General features: G+C 46.6%; 1 protein-coding gene across 1 annotated transcript in view; it reads right to left on the reverse strand.

The window, feature by feature from the left end:
• Window positions 1–22,660, reverse strand: part of THRAP3 (thyroid hormone receptor associated protein 3) — a 47,501-nt gene extending 24,841 nt beyond the window's left edge. Inside the window, exons 1-2 of the mRNA XM_004614247.3 lie at window positions 22,541–22,660; window positions 6,994–7,101 (exon numbers count right to left, since the gene is read on the reverse strand). The gene's annotated coding sequence lies outside the window, so the exon portion shown is untranslated. The remainder of the gene's footprint in view (window positions 1–6,993; window positions 7,102–22,540) is intronic.
• Between the last annotated feature and the right edge of the window lie 2,335 nt (window positions 22,661–24,995).

A 24,995-nucleotide genomic window follows, 5' to 3' on the forward strand; every position in this document is an offset into this window, starting at 1 on the left:
TACTACCGAAATATTTTTACTTTTACTGTATTTTTTAACACCCAGCGATACACAGGGATTACTCCTGGCTGCTGCACTCAGGAATCACTCCTGGCAGTGCTTAGAGGACCATATGGGATGCTGGGAATCGAACCCGGGTTGGCTGCATGCAAGGCAAAAGCCCTACCCGTTGTCTAGCGCTCCAGCCCTACTGAAATTTTAAAAACCCAAGTGATTTTCACAAGAATTCAAAATTAACTTTAAAAAATACCTGTATTTACCCAGAAGTAGGGGGAAGGGAGGGAGGGAAAAGGTGAGAAGGGAGAGGAGAGGATAGGAAAGGGGGGAGAGAGAGACCGAGAGACAGAGAGGAGAGAGGAAAGTGGGGAGGAGGAGAAAGAAACAGACACAGAGGTTAAGTGAGAAAGTGCCTGCTTCTATGGAAGGGGTGGGGAGGTGGGGTGGGGTGGACACGTGAAGGGATGGGTGTTAGAACAACTGTTATGACTGAAATGCAATAATGAACAACTTTGTAACCTGGTATCCCATTGTGATTTAAAAAAAAAAAAAGAGGAAACCAAATGGAGTAGAAATTATAGAACCAATTTTAAAATAAACTCTTAAAATTACTAACAGAACATTAACATTTACTACTTAAGAATGATTAGCTATCTTGGGGCTGGAGCGATAGCACAGTGGGTAGGGCGTTTGCCTTGCATGTAGCTGACCTGTGTTCGATTCCCAGCATCCTATATGGTCCCCTGAGCACCACCAGGAGTAATTCCTGAGTACAGAGCCAGGAGTAACCCCTGTGCATCATTGGGTGTGACCCAAAAAGCAAAAACAAAAACAAAAAAAAATGATTAGCTACCTTGAGATCAAGTATAATTTTTAATGACTTTTTGTTTGGAACAATAAATTTTGCTTTTTTTTTTTAGGGAAAAAAAAAGCCTGCATTTTAATTACAGGAAGGCCTTATTTACAATGGAATTATTTTGCTACTTTGTTTTGTTTTTGGCCACACCCAGCTGTGCTTAGGGTTTATTTCTGGCTCTGAGCTCAGGAATTACAAGGGATGGGCTCAGGGGATGGTGGAGTGCTGGAGATAGAACCCAGGTTGGTAGCCAGCAAGGCAAGTAAGTACCCTCTCTGTTAAAATGGGCAAGAAAGGCCAGAGGAGGGACAGAGAAATTGTACAGTTAGGTAGGGTGCTTGCCATGAGTAATTCCTGAGTGCAAAGCCAGGAGAAACCTCTGAGCATCACCGAATGCGACCCAAAACGCAAAAACAACCCCACCTCTCCCATGCAAAACAGGCCAGTCTAGGTGTATTCTCTACCCTGCAGACCAGACCTGCATTCTACCTGTACTATCAAACCCTACTCGATGTACTATCACTACAGCCCCTGAATGCTTACAGTAAAAAAAAACTTTCGGGGTGAGGGGAAGGGGAGCTGAGGATCACTGAGAGATACCACAAGGGTAAACCCCAGTTCAATCCTACCATAGTTTGGCCAAAACCCGCCCCCAGCCCCCAAGTTTGTTGATACACATTGCTGGGTTGGGGTCACAGAGAGAACGCAGCAGCTAAGGCACTTACCTTGCATATGGGCTGACCCAGATTCCATACTCAGGATCCCATATGTCTCCCCCCCCAACCCCTCAGCACTGCCAGGAGTGATTCCAGGGTTGGGAGTCAGGAGTAATCCCTGAGCACCACCGGGTGTGGCCCAAAAACAAAAGGAAAGAACTGCTCATTCAGGGTCCAGAGTGAGTTTACAGGGAATAAAGCAGAAGTTGCCTTGCATGTGGCAGCCCTGATTCAGTCCCAAGTACTGCATGGTCTCCCAAACACCATTAGGAGTGACCCCCAAACACAGACCAATGAGTATCCAGACATGGCTCAACAACCCCTCCCTCCCAGAATGTTGATTCAAACATACACAAAATACGAAAGTATAATTTGTCAACTGTACAGGCTGTCTCTAACCATATTCAAGTCCTAACAAAGTTAAGCAGATAAAGTCAAGTCTCTATAGTTCTATTCCTAGATATTTTCATTTCAAAATTTAAGCTCCAGGGGGATGGAGCAATACTACGGCGGGTAGGGTGTTTGCCTTGCATGCAGCTGACCTAGGTTTGATTCCCAGCATCCCATATGGTCCCCTGAGCACTGCCAGGACTAATTCCTGAGTGCATCGCCAGGTGAGACCCGAAAAGCCAAAAAAAAAAAAAAAAAAAAAAAAAAAAGTTCCATTTTATACACATGAATATATGCACGCATAAACACAAGAAAGATTTGCAATTAAAGAATTAAAATTCCTCCAACGTGTGAGCTATAAATAAAAAAAAAGTTATCAGCAATAGCAATCGTTTCAATTTAATTTCAAAAACTTAGATTCCAAATTGCAACCTCAATCTACCTCTTAATTACAAACATGAGCAGTCCAAAATAACATTTGCAACATGGGCTGCTTCACTGATTTATTTTTAGAAATGTGATTACTTCATAACAGCTGAGAGAATTATGAAAGGGGAGACAACACATTAATAAAGTACATGTTCAGATTATCAACCCCAAAAGCTAAAGCTACAAACTCTATACAGAGTTCTAAAGGTACTGTAAAAAAATATGAGCTTGAACCAGAGAGTACAATGGGTAAGGCACCTGTCTGATCTGCAGCACCTATTATAGTTCTCTGAACCCATACTAGCTTAATTGGTCATATTCTAAGTTCATGATGACCTTTAGAGAATAAATCCCTTTGCTACTGGATGTTAGCTGGGATATCAACAGCAATCTGATTGATAGGTCATTCATTTGGAACCTGCCCATCACAATATTCCCAATATAGGCAACTTGGGTTTCCTTTTCTGAGAACTTGCACAATGGTCATCTATTAAGCTCAGGATGATCAATGCAATTAATCTTTCATCATTACACAGAATGAACAGCACAGTTCAACAGCTTAAGTATTCTTAGACTCACCCTAGAAGCTCTCCTTTATCCTTAGGGTATGGTAACAGCAACTTGTCCCAGCTTTTTTTTTTTTTTTTTTGCTTTTTTTGGGGTCACACCTGGTGTTACTCCTAGCTTTGCACTCAGGAATCACTCCTGGCGGTGCTCAGGGGACCATATGGGATGCTGGGAATCGAACCCGGTCGACCGCATGCAAGACAAATGCCCTACCCGCTGTGCTATCGCTCCAGCCCCTTTAGTCCCAGCTTTAAATAGGCATGTATTACCACTGGGGAGTATTTTCTTCTCACTCTTTTTGGCTTTTCGGGTCACACCGGGCGATGCACAGGGGTTACTCCTGGCTCTGCACTCAGGAGTTACCCCTGGTGGTGCTCAGGGACCACATGGGATGCTGGGAATCGATTCCGGATTGGCCACGTGCAAGGCAAATGCTCTATCCACTGTGCTATTGCTCCAGCCCCTCTTCTCACTTTTTTTTTTTTTGGGGGGGGGGGTTTGGGTCACACCCAGCGATGCACAGGGGTTACTCCTGGCTCATGCACTCAGGAATTACTCCTGGCGGTGCTTGGGGGACCATATGGGATGCTGGGAATCGAACCCGGGTCGGCCGCATGCAAGGCAAACGCCCTACCCACTGTGCTATTGCTCCAGCCCCCTCTTCTTACTCTTAAAGCTGATACAATTGCCTGTAATAACAAATGATCTATGGTTTCCTTCCAGTTCTAATTATGGTACATCTTTTTAAAAACTAAGTGAAAAGCCTATTATGAAATAGTCATTTTTTTTCTCATTCCCCTGCTCTTTGTTGTTGCAATGACCAGAGATCAAACACTTGGTTGTGGTGTTCACTGCAATTTTTATACCTGTGGTAGTTAAGATCAAATTTTCCCATCAAGAACACTCCATGCATGTGGGGAGATATTGGGGGATGACTGTTGCTGGTATCTAGTGATGGCCTATGTCATCAAGGGGGTCTTTATCCCCTGAGCCATATCTTAGTCCTTTACTGGTTTTTCTTCGAACTCAGAATATCATTCGATGCCAGAAATAATGCTCGGGACTCCCAAACACGAAAGTATGCACTCAAGCCTTCCAGCTATCTCCTCAGCCCACTCTTCTTTATTTTGGCAGGACACACCCACTGGTGCTCAGAGCATACTTTCCGCTCGGTGCTCAGGAAACACTCCTGGTGGTGCTTGAGGAACCACCTGTGGTGCTGGGGGTTGAACCTGGAATGGGGACACGCAAGACAAGTGCCTTACCTCCTGTATGATCTCTTCAGCTCCCACTTTTAACATAAAATTATTATTACGAAGACCTTGAGCTGAAACAGTGGTACACATTGCAATCACCTACAGGGCTCTGAAACAGTCTTGGCAACTTTTTGAGATTTTCTGGCAGTCCTCAGAATCAAACCTCACCTATGTAATCCAAGCTCCCTAGTGCTCACCTACAACCCAAGTCTCTTGGAACTACATTGTCCTCAAAAAGATACTAATGATTATGTGATTACGTCTTTTCAAATTACTCGAGTTTTCAATCTAATCCATTACCAGGCACTTTAACAATCACTTATTTTGGCTGTTTCTTGTCTATCCATTAAGATTTCCTGTTAAGTTACTGCCAATCACTTACATGTACACTTCACCACTTTAAACTAGAAAAGAAAAAGATATCTAGATGACTAAAATATATCTGACTCTATGGGGCCAGGGATGTGGTTTGGCAGCAAAGCACATGCCTTGCATACATGAGACCTGGGAAGAAGCAAAGGACAAAAGAGAAGGAAAAAGGCAGACAGACAAAAATAACTTCAAGATCTGTAGCCTTTTTTTTTTTTAATCTTACCAATGGCTTGAATCCACAAAACAAATCAAGAAGAATCCGTTACAGAGGGTTGGAGAACAGGCTTTGAAAAAAGAACAAAACAAAAAAGAAACAGGCCTGGAGAGATAATACAGCTTGCACACAGCCGAACCAGGTTCAATTCCCAGCAAAACATAAGATCTCCTGGGCCAGCAGGAACGATCCCCAAGCTCAAAGCCAGGAATATGACTCAAAGACCTGAGCACAGCTAGGTTTGCTCTCCCCCAGCAAAAAAAGAGGTCTGTTTATTTCCTAGATCATGTATTTACTTTTTTGATTTGTTTTTTGCTTTTGAACAGCACTGACAGTGCTCAAGGGGACCATGTGAGATGCTGGGGAATGGAACCCGGATCATTACATGCAAGGCAAGTGCCCTACTCATTGTACTAGCACTCTGACCCCCCATCTTATTTTTTAAAAGGAACAAAACAAGGGGCCAGTGGCTAGGGCCCGTTGGGGAGGTAACTCAAAAGGTTTGAGTCCATGCTCTGTATGCAAAAGCCCCAAGAGTGAGCCCCGGCACCACGTTTTATCATCAAACTGCGAAGTCTTCATGGAAAGAGAGAACATACTTTGTTTTCTGTAGTCTATAATTTACTGCAGCTGGGATCCCTGACTCATGTGGGAAAGTTTGAAGACTTATTACCAGTTTTTCCTGGCAGCTACAGAAGGCATAATTTTCTACAAATGTATGAAGAGTATAATCTTGTAGGAACTGCGGTTATTTGGAGCTGTATGAAGAAGTAAGACAGATTTACACAAAACCTTGTAATGAAGGGGCCAGAACGATAGTAGAGCAGACAAGGTGCTTAGCTTGCCTTATACATCACCAACTTGGGTTCGATCCCCAGCACCATATATGGTCCCCCAAGTCTGCCAGGAGTGATCCTCTCATCACAGAGCCTGGGATAATCAACCCCTAGCAGTGCTAGGTGTGGCTCAAAAACAAAACAAAAAAAACCTAGCAATGAAGAAGAAAAAAGTGAGAAAAGTGAGCGTGTATAAGTAAACACAAGTGAAAAAATATATACAAGAAAACTGTGGCCCAATAATCTCGTCATTGGCCACCATCCAGATCATAAGTCCTTCTCGCCTGGAAGGGAGCATAACATGACACTCGCCATAACCATGCCGCCAGACCCCCACCAGGCTGTTTCACTCCCCATCCCAAGGGACCTAGCCCCAGCAGCCAAGAACCTCCAGAACTCAACTGCCGCCCTGCTCATGGTTGCTCTCCACAGACTCAGGCTGAGCCTCACCCACGGGTCAACCTATTCCTGGACCCAGCAGTCACATTCGCAGCCTCTCGACACTTCACAGGACACACCCAACCCATACTCTTAAGTACCGCACCACATTTGATGGGGTTCAAAGTAGGAGGCAACAAATCTTAGAGGGAAGTTTTGTTTGTTTGTTTTTTTTTTACAGATAAATATATAAAAGCACACAAGGCTCAACCTTTAACAACATGTTAGTAATTCTTATAGAAGGGCTTAATGGCTCCTGCATGAAATTCAACAACTTTTACACTCTTTCCTCTAAGGATACTTTTCTGTAGCATTTTCAGTGGTTTTTCATAACAAACAATACAAAATATATTATTTCAGTTCTGCTCTGGGGCAGGGATTGGGGTTCAGATGGGAACACCTGAAATATGGTGGTGGGAAGGTGTAATGGTGGTGGGATTGATGTTTGAATGTTAAATGTAATCAAATATCGTGAATTACTTTATAAAATAAAAAAATTGTGGCCAATTATTTGGGGGAGAGGAGTGGTTGAGGCCATACCAGGCAGTGGTCAAGAGATACTCCTCGCTTTGTCTTTCCCAGCTATACTCAGGGGACTATGTAGTACATAAAACTGAACTGAGATTGAACTGGGGTCAGCTACATAAAAGGAAAGTGCCTTAACCTTTGTACTATCTCTGGTTTCAGGATAAACAAGATAGGCTTTTTAAGATAGTGAAGTCATTAGTTCCTGCTACCACCATGTATTTTGTTTTGGTGTCACACATGGTGAACGATTACGGGTTACTCCTACCTTTGCACTTGGGAATTACTCCTAGCAGTGCTCAGGGGACAATATAGGATTACTGGGGATCAAACCTGAGTTGGACACACGCACCGAAAACACTCTATCTGCTATATTATGTCTAGAGCCTCCATTTACCTTATCTGAACAATGATTCAACTTGCTGTGGATCCCAAACAGACACTTCCTGTAAAGAATACTGGCAGTGCTGCTGGCTTCTCCAATTTACAAAGTCAGGATACAGTTCTGAAAAAAGAGAAAAAATTAGTGATAAAACAGCTACTCAAACTTTGCAGATCACATCTTGAAATACAGCTGCTCGAAAGTACTCAGAGTCCTTCTAGTTCTTCCTTAAAGTATATTGGCCTGGGTGGTTTCTGTCTTGCTCTCTCACCCCTCCCACCCCCAGCCTCCATACACTTTCACTGTCTTGCTCTCTCACCCCTCCCACCCCCAGCCTCCATACACTTTCACTGTCTTGCTCTCTCACCCCTCCCACCCCCAGCCTCCATACACTTTCAACCATCCAACAACTTTCAACAGTAAAACTTTCCTCATGTAAACTGATACTTTCACTGGCAGTATTTCAGGTGCCATAATATGCATTATGAAAGATTAATTCAAAGCTCCATAATTCAACCCAGAGAAATTATTCTAGAAGAACTGAGATGCTCCAAAATAAAACCAAAAAAATTTACATAAAACAAACACATGCTGAAATAAATCCAACAAATACATCCAAGTTAAAAATAACCCATCCTTATCCCATATAGGCCAAAAAGTATTTCTGATCTACCAGATCCAAACATTACTAAAACAGCCGCAACTAAAATATTAATAAAATCCCCAACATCAGCAAGCTTAAGCACACAGTTAATGTCCCCACCATAGTTAGTGGTGCCCGCTCGAGCAAATAGATGAACAATGAAAGGACAGTGCTACAGTGCTACCCATAGTTTATTAAAGTGTCAGCACTCCTGGTACTATAGGGCAGAAAGGCATTTCTTCCCTCCCTCACTCCCGCCCCAAGGTTCAAATAACCTAAAGAATAGTACTAACATTAATCTTTGTGAAATATATTCATGTAGTATGGTTACTCACTGATACTTATCAATAGGTACTCTGCAAAAAATATCTTTTTTTTTTCTTTTTGGATCACACCCAGCGATGCTCAGGGGTTACTCCTGGCTCTGCACTCAGGAATTACCCCTGGCCGTGCTCAGGGGACCATATGGGATGCTGGGAATTGAACCTGGGTTGGCCGCGTGCAAGGCAAACACCCTACCCATGTGCTATCACTCCAGCCCCATGCAGAAAATACATTTTAACCACATTACTACTCAGTCAATACTATAAACGGTGAATTTTATTCATTCTCAATTTACCAGTCAGTTGTGAATTTTTGTCTGAATTAGATGACAAATATCTGATATGCCCCACTAAATATTTTTTTTTAATTTTTTTTTGCTTTTTGGCGATGCACAGGGGTTTGTCCTGGTGCTGCACTCAGGAATTACACCTGGCGGTGCTTGGGGGATGCTGGGAATCGAACCCAGTCAGTCGCATGCAAAGCAAATGCCCTACCCGCTGTGCTATCGCTCCAGCTCCCCTACTAAATATTTCAACAATGTACCAGTGGTAAAATTTCACTGTGCTTAACGTTTAGGGCAGAGTTTGAAAATTTAATATTCCTCAGCAAATATCACCCTTAACTAATATGAATAAATACACAATTACTTTGGAAATCACTTTTACCTGAGACTAGAAAATACTTGTTTTGGATTGGTTTGGGGCTATTGGATATGCCAAAAACAGTAACAATAAGTCTCTCAGTGAGAGACGTTACTGGTGCCCGCTCGAACAAATCGATGAGCAATGGGATGACAGTGACAGTGACAGTGGTTTGGGGCTACATCCAGCAATGCTCAGGAGTCCATATTTGGTGCCAGAGTTCAAACCAGCGTCAACCACACGCAAAAAAGGTGCTTTAACTCCTGTTCTAGCTTGCCAGTCCCTTAAAAATATTTTTTAGTGATGGCCAAACAGTCAGACTAGGGGATTAAGGTGCTTGCCTTAGCATGTGGCTAGCCTTGGTTTGATCTTCAGCATTGTACAGTCCCTCCCCCAGCACCACGGAAAAACACCAAGCGCTGTACTGGTCTAGCCCCTGACCATCACTGGGTGTTGCCCCAAAACTAAAATTTTACAAAGTCTCATTTCCACACATAATTCAAACGAACTATTTTCTAAGCTCAAACTATAGCTCCGCCACATTTCCAACTTCACCTAACCATTCAGTTTCATTTCCACCTGATCTCCAATTGGAAATGGCTACTCTTCAGTGTGATGGCATGATAAAGAACCGAACAGGATTCTGTAACTGCCTTTCAAGTGAATAGCCTCAAATTAAAATCATATACCCCCCCAAAAAAATGCTAACACGCTAATATTAGTACTTGGCAGTAACTATCTGTAAGAAAAGATACATTAGTATATCAGCATTAATGGATTAACATCTGTCATCAACTGATAGGTAAGGCTAGCCTTGAAGCCCAATTAAGCGAAATGTTATATCCCAGAATATTCCATTTTTTCTTACTAGGTTTCTATTTACAAAAAATTGTGTTTAATTATATTCTGAATTTTGCAAATAAAATTTTATTGTCTTAAATGATTTAAGTCCCTACATAACATCCTCAATTTAAGTCCTGACTGCCCCCAAGCCTAAAGTACTCTACAGAAATTTTTAGGAAAAAAAAAAAAACTTACCACTCCAGTTTTGCACCACTTGTATAACAAAGGAACGTAGTGCAAATAGCCTAAAAAAGTAAAGCTCTTTAAAGTAGCTGGGGTGGGTGGCTGCCCACCACCACCACCACAGTACAGAGGATAGAGGGCACTTCACACCTCTGACCCAGGTTTGATCCCAGGCATCCCATATGGTCCCCTGAGCACGGTCAAAAGTGATTCCTGAGGGGCTGGAGTGATAGCACAGAGGGTAGGGCGTTTGCCTTGCACTCGGCCGACCCGGGTTCGAATCCCAGCATCCCATATGGTCCCCTGAGCACCGCCAGGAGTAATTCCTGAGTGTAGAACCAGGAGTAACCCCTGTGCATCGCCGGGTGTGACCCAAAAAGCAAAAAAAAAAAAAAAAAAAGTGATTCCTGAGTGCAGAGCCAGAAACATCACTGAACATCACTGGGTGTGGCCCAAAGGCCAGAAAAAAAAACTGCCACTTTTATTTTGTTTTTTTTTTTGTTTGTTTTTGGGTCACACCTGGCGATGCACAGGGGTTACTCCTGGCTCTGCACTCAGGAATCACCCCTGGCAGTGCTCAGGGGACCATATGGGATGCTGGGAATCGAACCCGGGTCGGCCGCGTGCAAGGCAAATGCCCTACCCACTGTGCTATTGCTCCAGCCCCAAAACTGCCACTTTTAAATATAAATGCCTAACAACTTGCAAATAGGCAAACTGAACACATATCCCAATCAGTGATTTAATAAATTAAACGGGCACATAAACTGAAGTTCAAATGCCATGGTTTGATTTCCAGCTCCACTATGTGGTGAACTTAGTACCTAACACCTCAGCTGCAGTGCATACCATCAGTGGCTCACACTTGAATGTGGCAAAATCAACACAAATTGCAGTGCCTGCATCAACAGAAGTAAATGTGTTAATGAAATCTTACTGTTTCCTAATCTATAAAACCATTTTCCACTTACTACACATCTATGAAAATTGTATAGTTCTTGGGGGACTATGCAATGATGGGGACATTGAATGCAGGATTCTTACATGCAAAGCAAGTGTACCAGTCCTCTGAGGCATCTTCCAGCACTACTTTTTTGTTGTTGTTTTTGGGTCATACCTAAGGATGCTCGGAGACCATATGCATATGAGATGCCATTTCAAACCCGGGTCATCTGTGTGCAAGGCAAGTTCCCTACTCATTGTACTATCACCCTGCCCCTCCAGCACTACGTTTTTTTCCCCCCAGCACTACTTTTATCCGAAAAATTTATCTTTTGTGCTGGAAAGATATCTCAGTGAGCTGGATAACATAACTTTGCATGCAGGAGCCTTGCTTCAATACCTGGCATCACATGGTCCCATGAGCACCCCAGATGTAGGACCAAAACAAAACAAAAAAAAAAGTATTACATTGGGGCTGGAGTGATAGGACAGCGGGTAGGGCATTTGCCTTGCACGCAGCCGACCCAGGTTCAATTCCCAGCATCCCATATGGTCCGCTGAGCATGGCCAGGGGTAATTCCTGAGTGCAGAGGCAGGAGTGACCTCTGTGCATCACCGGGTGTGACCCAAAAAAAAAAAAAGTATTACATTATCTTTTTTGTTTGTGCCACACCCCCCTGTGTCAGAGCTTACTCTAGGCTCTGCACTCAGGGTCGGTCACATGCAAGGCAAACACTTTACCCCATGTACTCTCACTCTGGCCCCTACTACATTTTATAAGCTACTACCATTTCCTTACATCTTTAAGCCTCTACTACCTTGAGAATTACTAGTTATGCAATATTACTAGACTAAATGGCTTCTGAGGGCCAAGTACTGGATCAAATTCTTTTCTATATTCCCAGTGCCTAAGAACGTTTGTTGAACTGAACACTTGTGATAATGTTTTGTACTGTGGTAAAAGTACAACATCAAACTTACCATTTTAAGTGATTAGTAGATACACACTCAGTTCAGAGGCATTAAGGTTTATTTACTGTATCAACCAGGATCACCACTATTCATCTGCAAAACTTTCACTTACCCAAACTAAAACTGTAGGGAGACAGGTACACTGGGTAGGGCTTGTCTGCAGCAGACCTGGGTTTGATTCCTGGCATGCCATATGGTTCCCCAAGCATTGCTATTAGTGGCCCCAAAACAAAAACACAAAACTTTGTATCCATTTGATGCTCTGTGGGCCAGAGGCAAGACTTTTGTCTTCATGCAATTGCAGGCTTAAGCCAGAAACCAAGGTTCAAACCCCAGCACAAGATCCCCAACATAGCAAGGATCGTGACCACCAGGTGAGCACCACTGGGTGTGGCTCAAAAAGACAAATACTGGGGCTGGAGCAATAGCACACCAGGTAGGGCGTTTACCTTGCACGAGGCCAACCCGGGTTCAATTCCCAGCATCCCATATGGTCCCCTGAGCACCGCCAGGAGTAATTCCTGAGATGCAGAGCCAGGAGTCACACCTGTGCATCGCCAGGTGTGACCCAAAAAGAAAAAAAAAAAAAAGACAAATACTAACACCCCCCCAACCATTCCACTTTATTCCTATGACTCTGACTACATTAGACAGAACTAATTCTTCAATAATATCCCAGTTGCTTCATTATAAACATAGAGGGGAAAAAAATCATAATCCCAGCCAGTATACCAGCAGACGTGCAAACTTCAGACTTCCCTTAGAACTGGTTTCCAAATGGAGATCCTCTGCCCATACCCACCCACCTCCCTCCAGCGACTCAGCCATCATGCCCATAAGCCACCCCTGACTGGTGCCAGATAATCTCATCATCGGCCACTATCCAGATCACAGGTCCTTCTCTCCCGGAAGGGAGTAACATGACGCTCACCATAGCCATGCCGCTGGATCCCGCACTTGGCTGTTTCACTTGGGGCGTCCCAGAGAGGGGCGGGTGAGATCCCTCCCCACCCCAAGGGACCCAGCCCTGGCAGCTGAAAACCTCCAGAACTCAACCACTGCCATGCTCATGGCCATTCTCCACAAGCTTGAGCCAAGCCTCAGCCACAAGATAAACTTCCCCTGGGCCGTGCAGCCTCTATACTCTATAGGACACACCCTAACCATAGTCCAAGAGTACCACATCACATTTGGTGGAATTCAAAGTAGGAGGCAACCAACCTTAGAGGAAAATATTGTATTATTTCAGTTCTGCTTTGGGGCAGGGATTGGGGTTCGGGATGGAAACACCCGAAATATGGTGGTGGGAAGGTGTAATGGTGGTGGGAGTAGCATTTGAATATTAAATGTAATAAAATATTGTCAACTACTTTATAAGAAAAAATCTTAAAAATTAGTTTCCAGGGCTGGAGCGATAGCACAACGGGTAGGGTGTTTGCCTTGCACGCGGCCGACCCGGGTTCAATCCCCAGCATCCCATATGGTCCCCTGAGCACCACCAGGAGTAATTCCTGAGCTCAGAGCCAGGAGTAACCCCTATGAATCGCCAGGTGTGACCCAAAAAGAAAAAAAATTGGTTTCCAAGGGGCTGGAGCAATAGAACAGCAGGTAGGGCATTTGCCTTGTATGCAGCCGACCCAGATTTGATCCCCAGTACCCCATATGGTCCCACGAGCACTGCCAGGAGTCATTCCCTAGTGCATGAGCCAGGAATAACCCCCGTGCATCACCGGGTGTGACCCAGAAAGAGTTAAAAAAAAAAAAAACACCACACCCAAAATTAGTTTCCACAAAATCTACATAAGCTATTAAATAAGGACTTACTTTACCAAGAATCATACAGTGTTTGTTCTTTTATGACTGGCTTGTCTTTAAGTTCTATTCATGTTGTTGTATATGTAAAGTATTTATGGGGGTGGGGGTGCCACAACTGGCTTACTTCTGGCTCTGTGCTCAGGCATCAATCTTTGGGAGTGAAGGGAGTCAATGCAGTGCTGGGGATTCGAACCAGGGTCAGCCGTATGCATCTCATCTCTTGTTCTATCTCACCAACCCCTATACTTTTGGGGGGGGGGGGTGTTGAGGCCACACCCAGCGGTGCTCAGGGGAATATATGGGTGGCTGGGATCAAGTCTGGGTCATCTGCATACGAGGCAAGAGTGTCCTACCCACACTCCAACACCCAACATAGTTTTTTAAAGGGGGGAATCGGACAGGATCACAGAACTTGAAACATTAAAAGAAAATGACTTCTTTACATGAGCACACATTTATTTTTGCCTAGATTTGTTTTTTGGTTTGGGGGCTCAAGGCTTAATCCAACCAACTCCAATGCCAGGGGCGGAACCCAGCTGGGATGTATTCAAGGCAAGCAGCTTTCCCACTGTGCTCTCTCTCCAACTCCTAGATTTTTTTCTTATACCAGAGTCATTATACAGCAGGGTATTTGGCTTGCACGTAGGTATTTGTCCTGTACTCACAACAGAGTACCTGCCTTGCTCATGGCCCATCAGGGATCAATCCCCACCAGAATCCTATGTGATACCCACCACCACCACCACCACCACAGTCCACCAGGTGTGATCTCTGAGCAAAGCCAGAAGCAAGCCCTAGGCACCACTGGGTATGCACTCCCACCCCCCCCAAAAAAGCACCCTCTTTGGGATGGACAGAGAGCAGAGAAGGTAAGACAAATGCTTCGCATCCCACAAACCAAGAATAACCTCTGATCTCCAGTGCATGTGCTTAAAACCACCCCTCCCAAGAAAAGGTAACCTCTTGTTCTTTCTGCTTATCCACGACCAAATTATTTTGGGGTGTGAGGGGGGAGAATGAGGGGGTCTGGATTTGGGGCCAACCTAGCAGTAGGCAGGGGAAACGTGGTACCAGGGACTGAACTGGGGCTGACCATACAGATAAGCACCCTAACCCATAATTCAGCCCCACTTTTTTTTGGAGGGGTGCCAAGGGGGAGGGTTTGGGTCACAACTGGCTCTGAGCTCTCACGCCTGGCAAAGCTCAACCATACATAGTGCCAGGGATGAACCCAGGTCAGCTGCATGCAAAGCAAGTTCCTTACCTGCTATACTATCTCTCCAGTTCCACAATGATTGTTCTCAAGTCTAAGAGAATCTGAACAAATGAGGACATGACAGTGGGAGCATAACCAGAGACACCCACCCAATTAGCATCTGTTTAATGCTAGATTGGCTTGTCCTCTCTTTCAACATTAACGAATCCTCATCTGTGAGAAACAGAACCTCCAAAGCATAGGGATTCAGTTGTGAATCAAACAAATCCCTTCCTTACCCTCAGAGGCAGAGTCTTAACAGATCAAAACTACAAAATCCCAACATAGCAGTGCAGAGTTGAGAAGGAGAGCACTTTAGGAGAGTGCTATAGTCATGAAGGTCTCTGAGAACATCTCCCAATGTAGTAAGTAATCAGAAATTTTTCAAAGTGGGCTGGAGTCATAGTATAGGAGTTAAGATGCTTCCCTTGCATACAGGTTTAATGCCCAGCACCCCATATGAGCCCCCAAGACCTGCCAGGAGTGATCCCCAGTACAGAGCTAGGAATAAACCCTGAGCACCGCCAGGTGGAGTGTGGCACCCCCAACAAACAAAAAAAACAACAACCAAAAAATAAAATTTGCCCCAGGGCTAGAGAAACAGCAGGTATGATGCTTGCCTTATGTGACGCCAAGTTAGGTTGTGATCCCTGAGCACAGAGCCAGGATTAAGTAATTCCTCAGCATGGCCAGGTGTGGCCCAAAAACATAAATTTACCCAATTCCTTTTGTCTACTGAGCAAGCTTGCTCTGGCTACCAAGTTCCTCAATCTCCCTATTTGTTTGCTTTAGGGGGAGTGTACATACTATGTTCTCAGTTTAGTCGCTGGAGCACAGCTGGGGAATCATGCAATAAAGGGGATCAAACCCATGGTTCCCACATACAAAGCAAGCTTTCCTACAGGAATCACCTCCTTAGAGGACAATCATTTTTTGCAGTGAGAGGTATGAACCCGTAGCCTTACACACTATACAGCAAACATTCTTGCTTAGTTAATATCCCCAGTCCTTTCTATTTCTTAGTTTTCTGATCAGACGAACCTAGGTATGCGGGACCTGTGGCTGAGATCTCCAAGCCTGGTTGGATTGGGACTGGGCCTCCTCCACCCAGATCCCCAGTTTTCCAGTAGCTTGGGAGTCACACCCACAAACTGCTCCCCCCTCTCCACCTGTGCCATGCAATCTCATCTACGGCCAAGATCCAGAGACTATAAACTAAGCTCCCAAAAGAGAGTGATACAGAATCTCACACAGCAGAGCCTGGCAAGCTACCCGTAGTGTATTCGATATGCCAAAAACAGTAACAATAATGGGCCTCATTCCCCTGACCTTGAATGCAACAGGGATGAATGGAGACGTTAATAGCACCCGCTCGAGCAAATCAATGAGCAACGGGATACAGCGATAGTTTTCTGATCAAGATGCCTAAATACATCAAGTTGTCCCACCCCCTCCCATAGCCCCCAGTCTATTAGTTGAGAACACATCTTTTAGATCATGTTTCTGAAGTAGATAATACTATGCCCGAGGGGGCCCTAGGATGACCCAAGTGGTTAATATCCTGGAGTACAATTTGAGAAGGTTCTTTCTGTTTTGTTCACTAAGAGAGAGTTCCAGGGAGCACCGAATAACTTTTGGAAAGGGGGTGGTATGCTAAGTAAGTCTAGGTGGGAATCTCTATTTTGGGCAAATTATGATCACCCCCGGAAAGTTTTCTGGAATGAAGAGCCCCACAGGGAAGAAATCTGGCTAACTTTTAGAAAGCAACCACACTTTTATGACTATCAATTATTTATACTGCCCTTTTGATAAAAATAGGAGACAAAATGGAGTATAAATCCCTCAAAACTAAAATCAGGGGCCAGAGCACAGCATAGTATGTGGGGCCACCTGCCTTGCACACAGCTGATCCCGGGCACCCCATTCAGTCCCCAAGCCCCGCTGGAGAGATCCCTTAGCGCAGAGCCAGGAGTAAGCCCTGAGTACTGCCATCTGTGCCCCCCCCCCAAAAAAAAAACCCTAAAATCATAAAGCACACAGGCATTTTATTACAGGGAGAAAAAAAAAAAGAAAACCTTGGTTCTTATGCCTCAGATCTCTGGAAAGGAGCCAAAAGTACCCTAAATAGATATTAAGCAACTTCTTTGCTTAGCCTTTAATATTCTGTACCAAGCCAAAACATATAGTTACAACATTCCGGATCCTAAAAAGCATATCAGGCAGAACAAAAATGAGGGCACTACTAACAGGCAAGGGCACAGATCAGATCAATGTCCTTATGCTTTCTCAAAGTCCTTGGATTTGAGGAGCAGGAGTGACTAGAGGTTTGCCCTGCACACAGCTGACCTGGTTAGATCTTCGGCATCCCCATATAGTCCTCCAAGGCACCAGGAGTGATCCCTAAGCACTACCAGATGTGGACCCAAAACAAAATATAATAATAAAAAGTCCTGGAGTTTCCGGAGTCTGGAAATTCAATGTTTTGGGGAACTGATCTCATATCCTATCATCACCCTCCTCTCCACTTACCTTAAATAAGTTACTTTAGGAAGAAACATTGTGGGTAGAGTGATACTTCAGTGGGGAGGGCTACAAAGCACCACAAGGAGTAATTCCTGAGTGCAGAGAAAGGAGTAACCCTTAAACATTGCGGGGCCTGACTCAAAAAGCAATAAAAACGAAGAAAAAGAAAAGAAGAAACATTGTAAGACTGGTAACAAGTGTCCAAACTGTGGTCTAGCATTAAGACAACAAGTTAGAGATTATGCTTGCCTTGCATGAAGCACACCTATATTCAAGGGCTAGCACCTCATGGTCCGCCCCCCCCCCCACTGCCAGATATGGCCAAACCTTCCCCTTCCAAAAAAAGAGAAAAAGAGCTGAGCACATACTTTGTATCATGCAGCAGGCCCAAATCTAATGTCTGAGCAGCCAAGCACAGAGCCAGAAGTAGCCCTAAGCATTACCGCCAAGTATGATCCAAAAGCAAAACAATATAAGGACATTAAAACGGCTAGGTGGGGGCATTAGAGACCTGTATCACACATCCAGAACAAGAGAAGGCCTGAGAGATATAAAGCTACAGTTAAGGCATTTGCCCTGCACAAGCCTGACCTGAGTTGAATCCCCATCACCACATACGGCCTTCCAATCCCCACCAGCAGAGATCCCTGAGCAGAGCCAAGAATAAGCCCTGAGGAAAGCTTTATGTGGCCAAAAACCAAGCAAGAAAAACATGCAATAAAACTTCTATCTTTAGAGGGGCTGGAGAGATAGAATGTGTAAGGTGTTTGCCTTGCACGAAGCTGACCCCAGTTACATCCTGGCATCCATTATGGTTCCCAGAGCTCTGACACCAGTGATTCCTGTGTGCAGAGCCAGAAGTAAGCTCTGAGCACTGCCAAGTGTTCCTTCCCCCCAACAAAATAATAAACTTTCCTTTTAGAAAAATGATAGCAAAGAAAAGTCCTAGACAGGGGTCAGAACCATAGTACAGTGGGTAGTGTGTTTGCCTCGCACATAGCCAACCCAGGTCTGATCCTTAGCATCCCATATGGTCCCCATATGCGCAGCCAGGAGTAATTTCTGAGTGCAGAGCCAGAAGCAGCCCCTGAGCATCGCTGGGTGTGACTCCCCCCACCAAAAAAAAAGGTCTTAGACAAGATGTAAAATAAATAATACATTACCAGGGGCTGGAGAGACAGTACAGCTGCTAGGGCACTTGCCTTGCACACTGCCCACCCAGGTTCATTCACAGGCATTCCATATAGTCCCTCAAGTACTGCCAGGACTAACTCCTGAGTGCAGAGCCAGGAGTGACCACTGAACAACTCTGGGTGTGGCCCCCAAACAAAACAAAACAAAACAAAAAAACCCAGTATCGACAGATACTCTGCTCCACTGCAGGAATATGTGAGACTATGGTGATAAGTTTGGATAACTGTAGAGAACCCCCACCCTGCCCAAAACAAAATGGCTGATGCAGGCCAGAGAGACAGTACAGGGATCAAGATGCCTGCCTTGCATATGCCCTAACACTGCCAGGTATGACCCAACCCCACATTCAAAACAGATGGCCACTGCAAAGCAGGACAGGTCCAGGGCTATCAGACCTGGCTTTTCTTTATTTAAAAAAAAAAAAAAAAAAGGAGGAGGGTGTCAAGATATTACTCTAATGCAGCATGTGCCTCTCATGTGCTAAGGGCTTCCTGAGTTCAATCCCTGGCACTGCAAAGTAATACAAGCAGTCTGAACCCAGTGTTCTGAGTGAAATGTTTCTAGAACTTTTTAATGTTGACAACTACTTCAAATTTGTGTAACGGCAGGAATCAAGTAAAACACCTGCAGAATGGATATGGTCTCGTCTTTTAGCTTCTGTCATAACAAGAAGATATGGTGAGCTGGAAAGACAGTACAGTGGGGTAGGGCATTTACCTTGCATGTGATCGATCTGGGTTCAATTCCCCGGCACCATATATGTCCCCCAATCCCACCAGCATTCCTGAGCACAAAGCCAGGAGTAAGTCCTAAGAATAGCTGGGTGCGGCCCCAAAACAAAACAAAACAAAAAAAAAAACTTGGGAGGACTGGAGCGTTAGTACAGTGTTTGCCTTGTATGCAGTTGACCCACGTTCAATTTCCAGCATCCCGTATGGGTCTTCAGAGCATCACCAGGTGTGCCCTTCACTCCCCCCCCCCAAAAAAAAAAGACTCCCTTGAAAGACTAAAAAATTACTATTATTTAGAAAAAATATTCATTAAAAAGAAAATTCACAACACTCCCTGGGAAGCCATGAGCATAAACTTTCCTTACAGATATATAGACTCTAGAGCTGTGGTTCATTTCTTATTCATTTTTTCTTTCTGGGTCACATCCGGCGATGCACAGGGGTTACTCCTGGCTCTGCACTGAGGAATTGCCCCTCGTGGTGCTCAGGGGACCATATAGGATGCTGGGAATCGAACCCAGGTTGGCTGCATTCAACACAAACACCATACCCACTGTACTATTACTCCAGCCCCAGTGGTTCATTTTTGTGCCACATCAAGGGATCAGGTGGTGCTGGGGATCAAATCCAGCCTTCTGCATGCAAAGCATGCACTCAGCCCTTTGAACTCTCTCCAGCAAGGGCAGTGGGTTTTAAATTTTGAAACTGCAGACAGGGGGTGCTTGCCTAGCATGCAGCAGACCAGACTCCTCAACCCCAGTACCCCATATGGTCCCCTGGGCACAAGAAGTGATCCTTTAGCCAGGTGTGGAAAGAATACCATAAATAAATAAATAAATAGATAAATAGATAAATAAATAAATAAATAAATAGAAATTTGAGGCTCCCATTGGAGTTTCCCAGTCCCATAGGCTGAAAAGTAATGACCAAACCTTGGGGGAGAATGTACTCCTTCACAACAATTTTAACGTATGCCACAAACCATAGACTGAGATGTCTGGCTAAAGGAATATTAACTATACCAAACTGTCTTCCTCCAAACATGCCCCTTGACACTCCACCTCTACTTAGGCAATTACTGTCTCCAGCATGGACTACCACAATAGCCCCTTCATTGATATACCTTACAATCCATTTTCCCACACTTCTCAAAAAGCAATTTTCAAATAAACACCAACCACTCCCACCCACCAGAAAGCTTTAAAGGCCTTACAAACTGTCTAGTTTCTCTAGCTCATCTTCAACCACTCCCCTCACTACGTGTCAGCCTTCCTGGCCTCTTGAAACTTCTGAAAGCACTCCAAATTCTTGCTATCTTCATGCTTGGCATTTGCTGTTCCCTCCTTCTGGAACACTCTGTCCTTGATGTCCTACAAAACTCTCACCTCACTCTTGTGGCCAGGGATGTCATTCAACAGTACAGCACAAGACTTGCACACAAGAAATCCTGGGTTTGATTCCTGGCACCAACAATAAACACTTATCCATCGCCCTCTTTTTAGCATCCGAGTCCCCTGCTTGATATTCCCACATACAGCACTTTTCTCAATTTGGAATTTATCTGTTGTCTTCCCCCACTAAGTTCCCAAGAGACAAGACTCCCTTTGTCTCATACCCACCCCCCCACCCCGCCCTACCTGATGGTAGGCTCAGGCAGAATTTAAAAATCAATCGAACGCCAAACCAATCATACGTGCTTACAGAGTATTTCATAACTGAGTAATCACAATTCCATTTTGGATGTCACTGTGCCTGAGAAACAGGTTAGCACCTGAAGACTCTTAGTAGTTAAAACTACCACCAATGAAAAATTAATAAATTGTGTATTTCGTGCTCTTTCAGGTTGCTCCCTTACCCTCTGTGCTAATCTCAGAAATATTCCAAATCTCCCCTCTCCATTTTCTCAGCAGAAAACAGGTCACTTTCTAACCCATTTCACTGGCTAACTCAAATTTTAATAGGGCACCTACCGCTACCACCTCTCCTATGACCATTGCTGCCACCATCGGACTGTACCGAGTTTGCAAACAAACAAGAAAAGCAATCCTGGAGCTCTTTAACTGGTCCTATAAGGTTTTGCTGTTTGTTCTAACGTAGTGAATGGATACGTAGCTCAGCTGTAGAGCACTTGCCTTCCACATGAGGCCCAGATCCCCATCCCCACCACCACAAAAACGGAACGAAAAAAAGAGCTAAATCTGGAGGTGATGGGGGGGAGGTGTGTGTCAGGAATGTTCCAGAAGCCAGGATCTCACGCACGCAAGGCAATAGCCCTACCAATGAGCATCTCTCCGCTTTCAGTTTCTTCCGTGAAAATTCCCAATTCACCTTCCTACAAACTACAAAGAAGCCGAAATGGCGGCAGAGGGGGGGGGGAAAAAAAGTTCGATGTTGCCCGTGTGTGCTCAACCGACCGGGCCGGATTTCCTCCGCAAGTCCGCGGCGGCCGCCCGCTGGGGATCTTCAAGAAAAAACGCAGCAGGCCGGGCAGATCGATGAAACACGACAGACGCCGGGCACGCCGCTCGGCGACAGGAGGGGGGCGCAGGGGGGCGGGCGGGGGGCACTGGCACGCGCGCCCCGGCGCCAGGGAGCGCGCTACCCGGCTCCCGGCGCCAGCTCCCCCACCCCCCACGCCCCGGTACGCTCAGAAGGCGACCACCGTCATTCACCACCACTATCGCAGCAGAGGAAACGCAGGCGCCTAGGCGCGCGGGTCAATCCCCTCGACCTCCAATCAAAAGCTGGCAGAACCGACATTCGAACCCAGGCCGGCGGGCCCGGGTTCTTCGATGCGCCACCCCTCCCCCCCACCACCTCCGGGGCACCCACCCCGCGTCGGCCGCCGCCGGCGACCTCCCGGAGCAGAGAATGGCCAAGAGCAACAGCGACAGCAACGATTCCTTCGGTGCCCGGGGAAGCCACCGCCGCGAGCAGCGCGCCTCTGCAACGCAGGTCGGCTTCCCTTCCCGCTCGGGAGCCCCCCGAGTGGGCGCACACGTCCCCCCGGCGGCCACCGCCTGCGAACTACGCCACTCCTGGCCGCCAGGCGGAAAGGAACGGAAGGGGGGCCCTTCGCCGGCGCCAGCCACATGCGCCCTGGAAGGCAGAACCAGGCCAATGGAGACGAGGCTGGGGGGAAGGGCGCGCACGAGTTTCCGGAGGGGGGGTCCAAATAATGGGGTTCGCACCAGAAAGAGAGGGAAAGGGGAAGAGGAGGCTGGTTCCCCGACAGCTCGTCCGGAGAGAAAGCGTTAAGGAAGCAGCCTGGGGACGCGGAGCGGCCGGAGCTAGGCCGGAGCGAGGGGAAGCCCTGAAGGGCGGGGAGGGGGGAGGAGCCGGAGCCCGCGGGGCCCGCTCAGACGAGGCCGAGGAGTCGGCTCCGCGCCGGGCCTTCTCGGGCAAGGCTGACTAGGCGGTCGCGGCGAAAAGATGAAAAATGAGAGAACGGAAGCCGCTGGAGCGGCTCTCAGGCCCCTCGGAAGCTCCCACTCACCTAGGCCGACCGCCGCGATCGCAGCCGCAACCTCGCAACGGCACAACCGGCCCGAACCTCTCCCCCGCCCGACAGCGCGCCCAGCGTCCCCGCTCTCCGACGACGAAGGCAGCGGCGGCGTCGCCGTGCTGCCTCCTGGGAAATGTAGTCCCAGGCCCGGCTCCGCGCGAGCGCGTGGCCGCCTACCGAACTACTCTTCCCAGAAGGCAAAGCGAGCGCCAGGCCCGCCGCTTGCGTCACGCGCCTGGTTGTCGGCGGTCACGTGGGTCGCTCCCGGCCCTCCCCTCCCCCCGCCTGGGTGGCCTAGGAAAGAAGGGAGATGGACGGAAGAGGCGCGGGTGTTGCTGACGCCACTGCCCCCCACCATTTTGGAAGCGGCGCGGAGGGAGCGCCTGAGCCCCACCCACGCGCGGCCTGCTTTCTGGGTCCGAGCCGCTTCGGAGCCGGGGGGATCCGGCTTTCCCACCCTCACGCTTTATGACCTTGAGCAAATCTGGCTCACCTCCCTGAGCCTCAGTTTTCTGCCCCGGGAAATGAGGAATTGTTACAAGGCCCTGGACGGCGTGACACAAAATGGAGCTGTTACTGTTGGGAGAGCGTGCCCTCCCTCGGACCCCGGGGCCGAGGCGTGGAGGCCCAGCTCCCTCACGGCCGGCCGTCCCCCCTCCCCCCGCGGGGAAACAGTGGCCGCCCCCTAGCCTGGCCCCGGGAGGCTGCTGGAAAACTGTCCCGCTGTTGATCCCGACGTCACAGGCCTCTGCAGCCCCGGACTCCGCGCGGACAAATGTTTCGCGGAGGCTGATTTCCGCCGCAATTCCTGCCCTAGTGTAATGGAAAAGCCCCCTCTCCGTAAAACCTTAGCGAAGTGGTCGCGCTGTTAGGGTCCGGCGGAGAGCGCAGCGGTTAGGACGCTGCCCTCGCATGCGGCCGACCTGGGTTCGATCCCAGCCGCCACATATGATCGCCTGAGCCCTCCAGGAGTGAGCCCTAAAAGCAGTCAGGAGTAAGTCCTGAGCACCGAAGGGTGTGTCTCAATAACCCAAACAAAACTCGCTCCTCCCCAGAGTATTCTGACAATGTTCCCTTAGTATGCGAGAGTGCTCCCTATGTACTTCCTCAGTGCTCTTCTAAGTATTCCCACAATACTTGGTATTTTGCAATTGGTAGGGCTTGAGTTGGTGTTTCTCCACTACAAAATAAGCTCTGGTGAGGTTAGAAATCTTTTTTTTTTTTAAGGGGGTTTTTGTTTGGGGTCCACACCTGGCAGTGCTCAGGGATCAATCTTGGCAGGGCTTAGGGGACCATAGGGAATGCCAGAGATTGAACTTCTAGTCAGCCACCTGCAAGTCAAGCATCCTACTTGCCATAGAGTCCCCAGAAATCCACCCTTTTTTTTTTTGTTTCTTTTATTGAATCTCTGTGAGATAGTTACAAGCTTTCATGTTTGGGTTACATTCTCACAATGATCAAACACCTATCCCTCCACAAGTGCACATTCCCCACCACCAATATCCCAGGTATACACCCCTCCTTTCCCACCCTCCCCTTGCCTCCATGGCAGACAATATTCCCCATACTCTCTCTCTACTTTTGGGCATTATGGCTTGCAACACAGACACTGAGAAGTCATCATGTTTGTTCTATTATCCATTTTCGGCACACATCTCCCATCCCGATTGATTCCTCCAGCCATCAGTTTCTTAGTGATCCCTTCTCTATTCCATCTGCCTTCTCCCCTCCACTCATGAAACAGTCTTCCAGCTATGGGGCAATCCTCCTGGCCCTTGTATCTACTGTCCTTGGGTGTCAGCCTCATGTGATGTTATTCTATACTCCACAAATGAGAGCAGTCCTTCTATGTCTGTCCCTCTCTTTCTGACTCATTTCACTTAGCATGATACTCTCCATGTCTATCCATTTATAAGCAAATTTCATGACTTCATCTCTCCTAACAGCTGCATAGTATTCCATTATGTAGATGTACCAAAGTCATAAATCCATTCTTGATGAATTCCGTATCCCCTAGGCAGAATAGACAGTAGCACGAATAGAGAGGAAGGAATCTGTCTTCTTCACCAGCCCCAACTCAGGCCTCAGGCGGCCATATGAGATGCTGGGAATTGAATATGTATATATATATATGTATATATGTATATATATATATATATCACTGTCACTATATCACTGTCATCCCGTTGTTCATCGATTTACTCGAGCGGGTGCCAGGAACATCTCCATTCGTCCCAGCCCTGAGATTTTAGCAGCCTCTCCTTACTCGTCTTTCCCAACGATGGAAGGCTCTTTCAGGGCTAGGGAATGAGACCTATCGTTACTGTTTTTGACATATCGAATATGCCACGGGGAGCTTGCCAGGCTCTCCATGAATATATATATCATCATCATCACCATCATCCCGTTGATCGTCAAATTTCTCAAGCGGTTTCAGTAACGTCTC

This window comes from Sorex araneus, chromosome 5, assembly GCF_027595985.1.
Source record: "Sorex araneus isolate mSorAra2 chromosome 5, mSorAra2.pri, whole genome shotgun sequence".
Taxonomy (NCBI): Eukaryota; Metazoa; Chordata; class Mammalia; order Eulipotyphla; family Soricidae; genus Sorex; species Sorex araneus.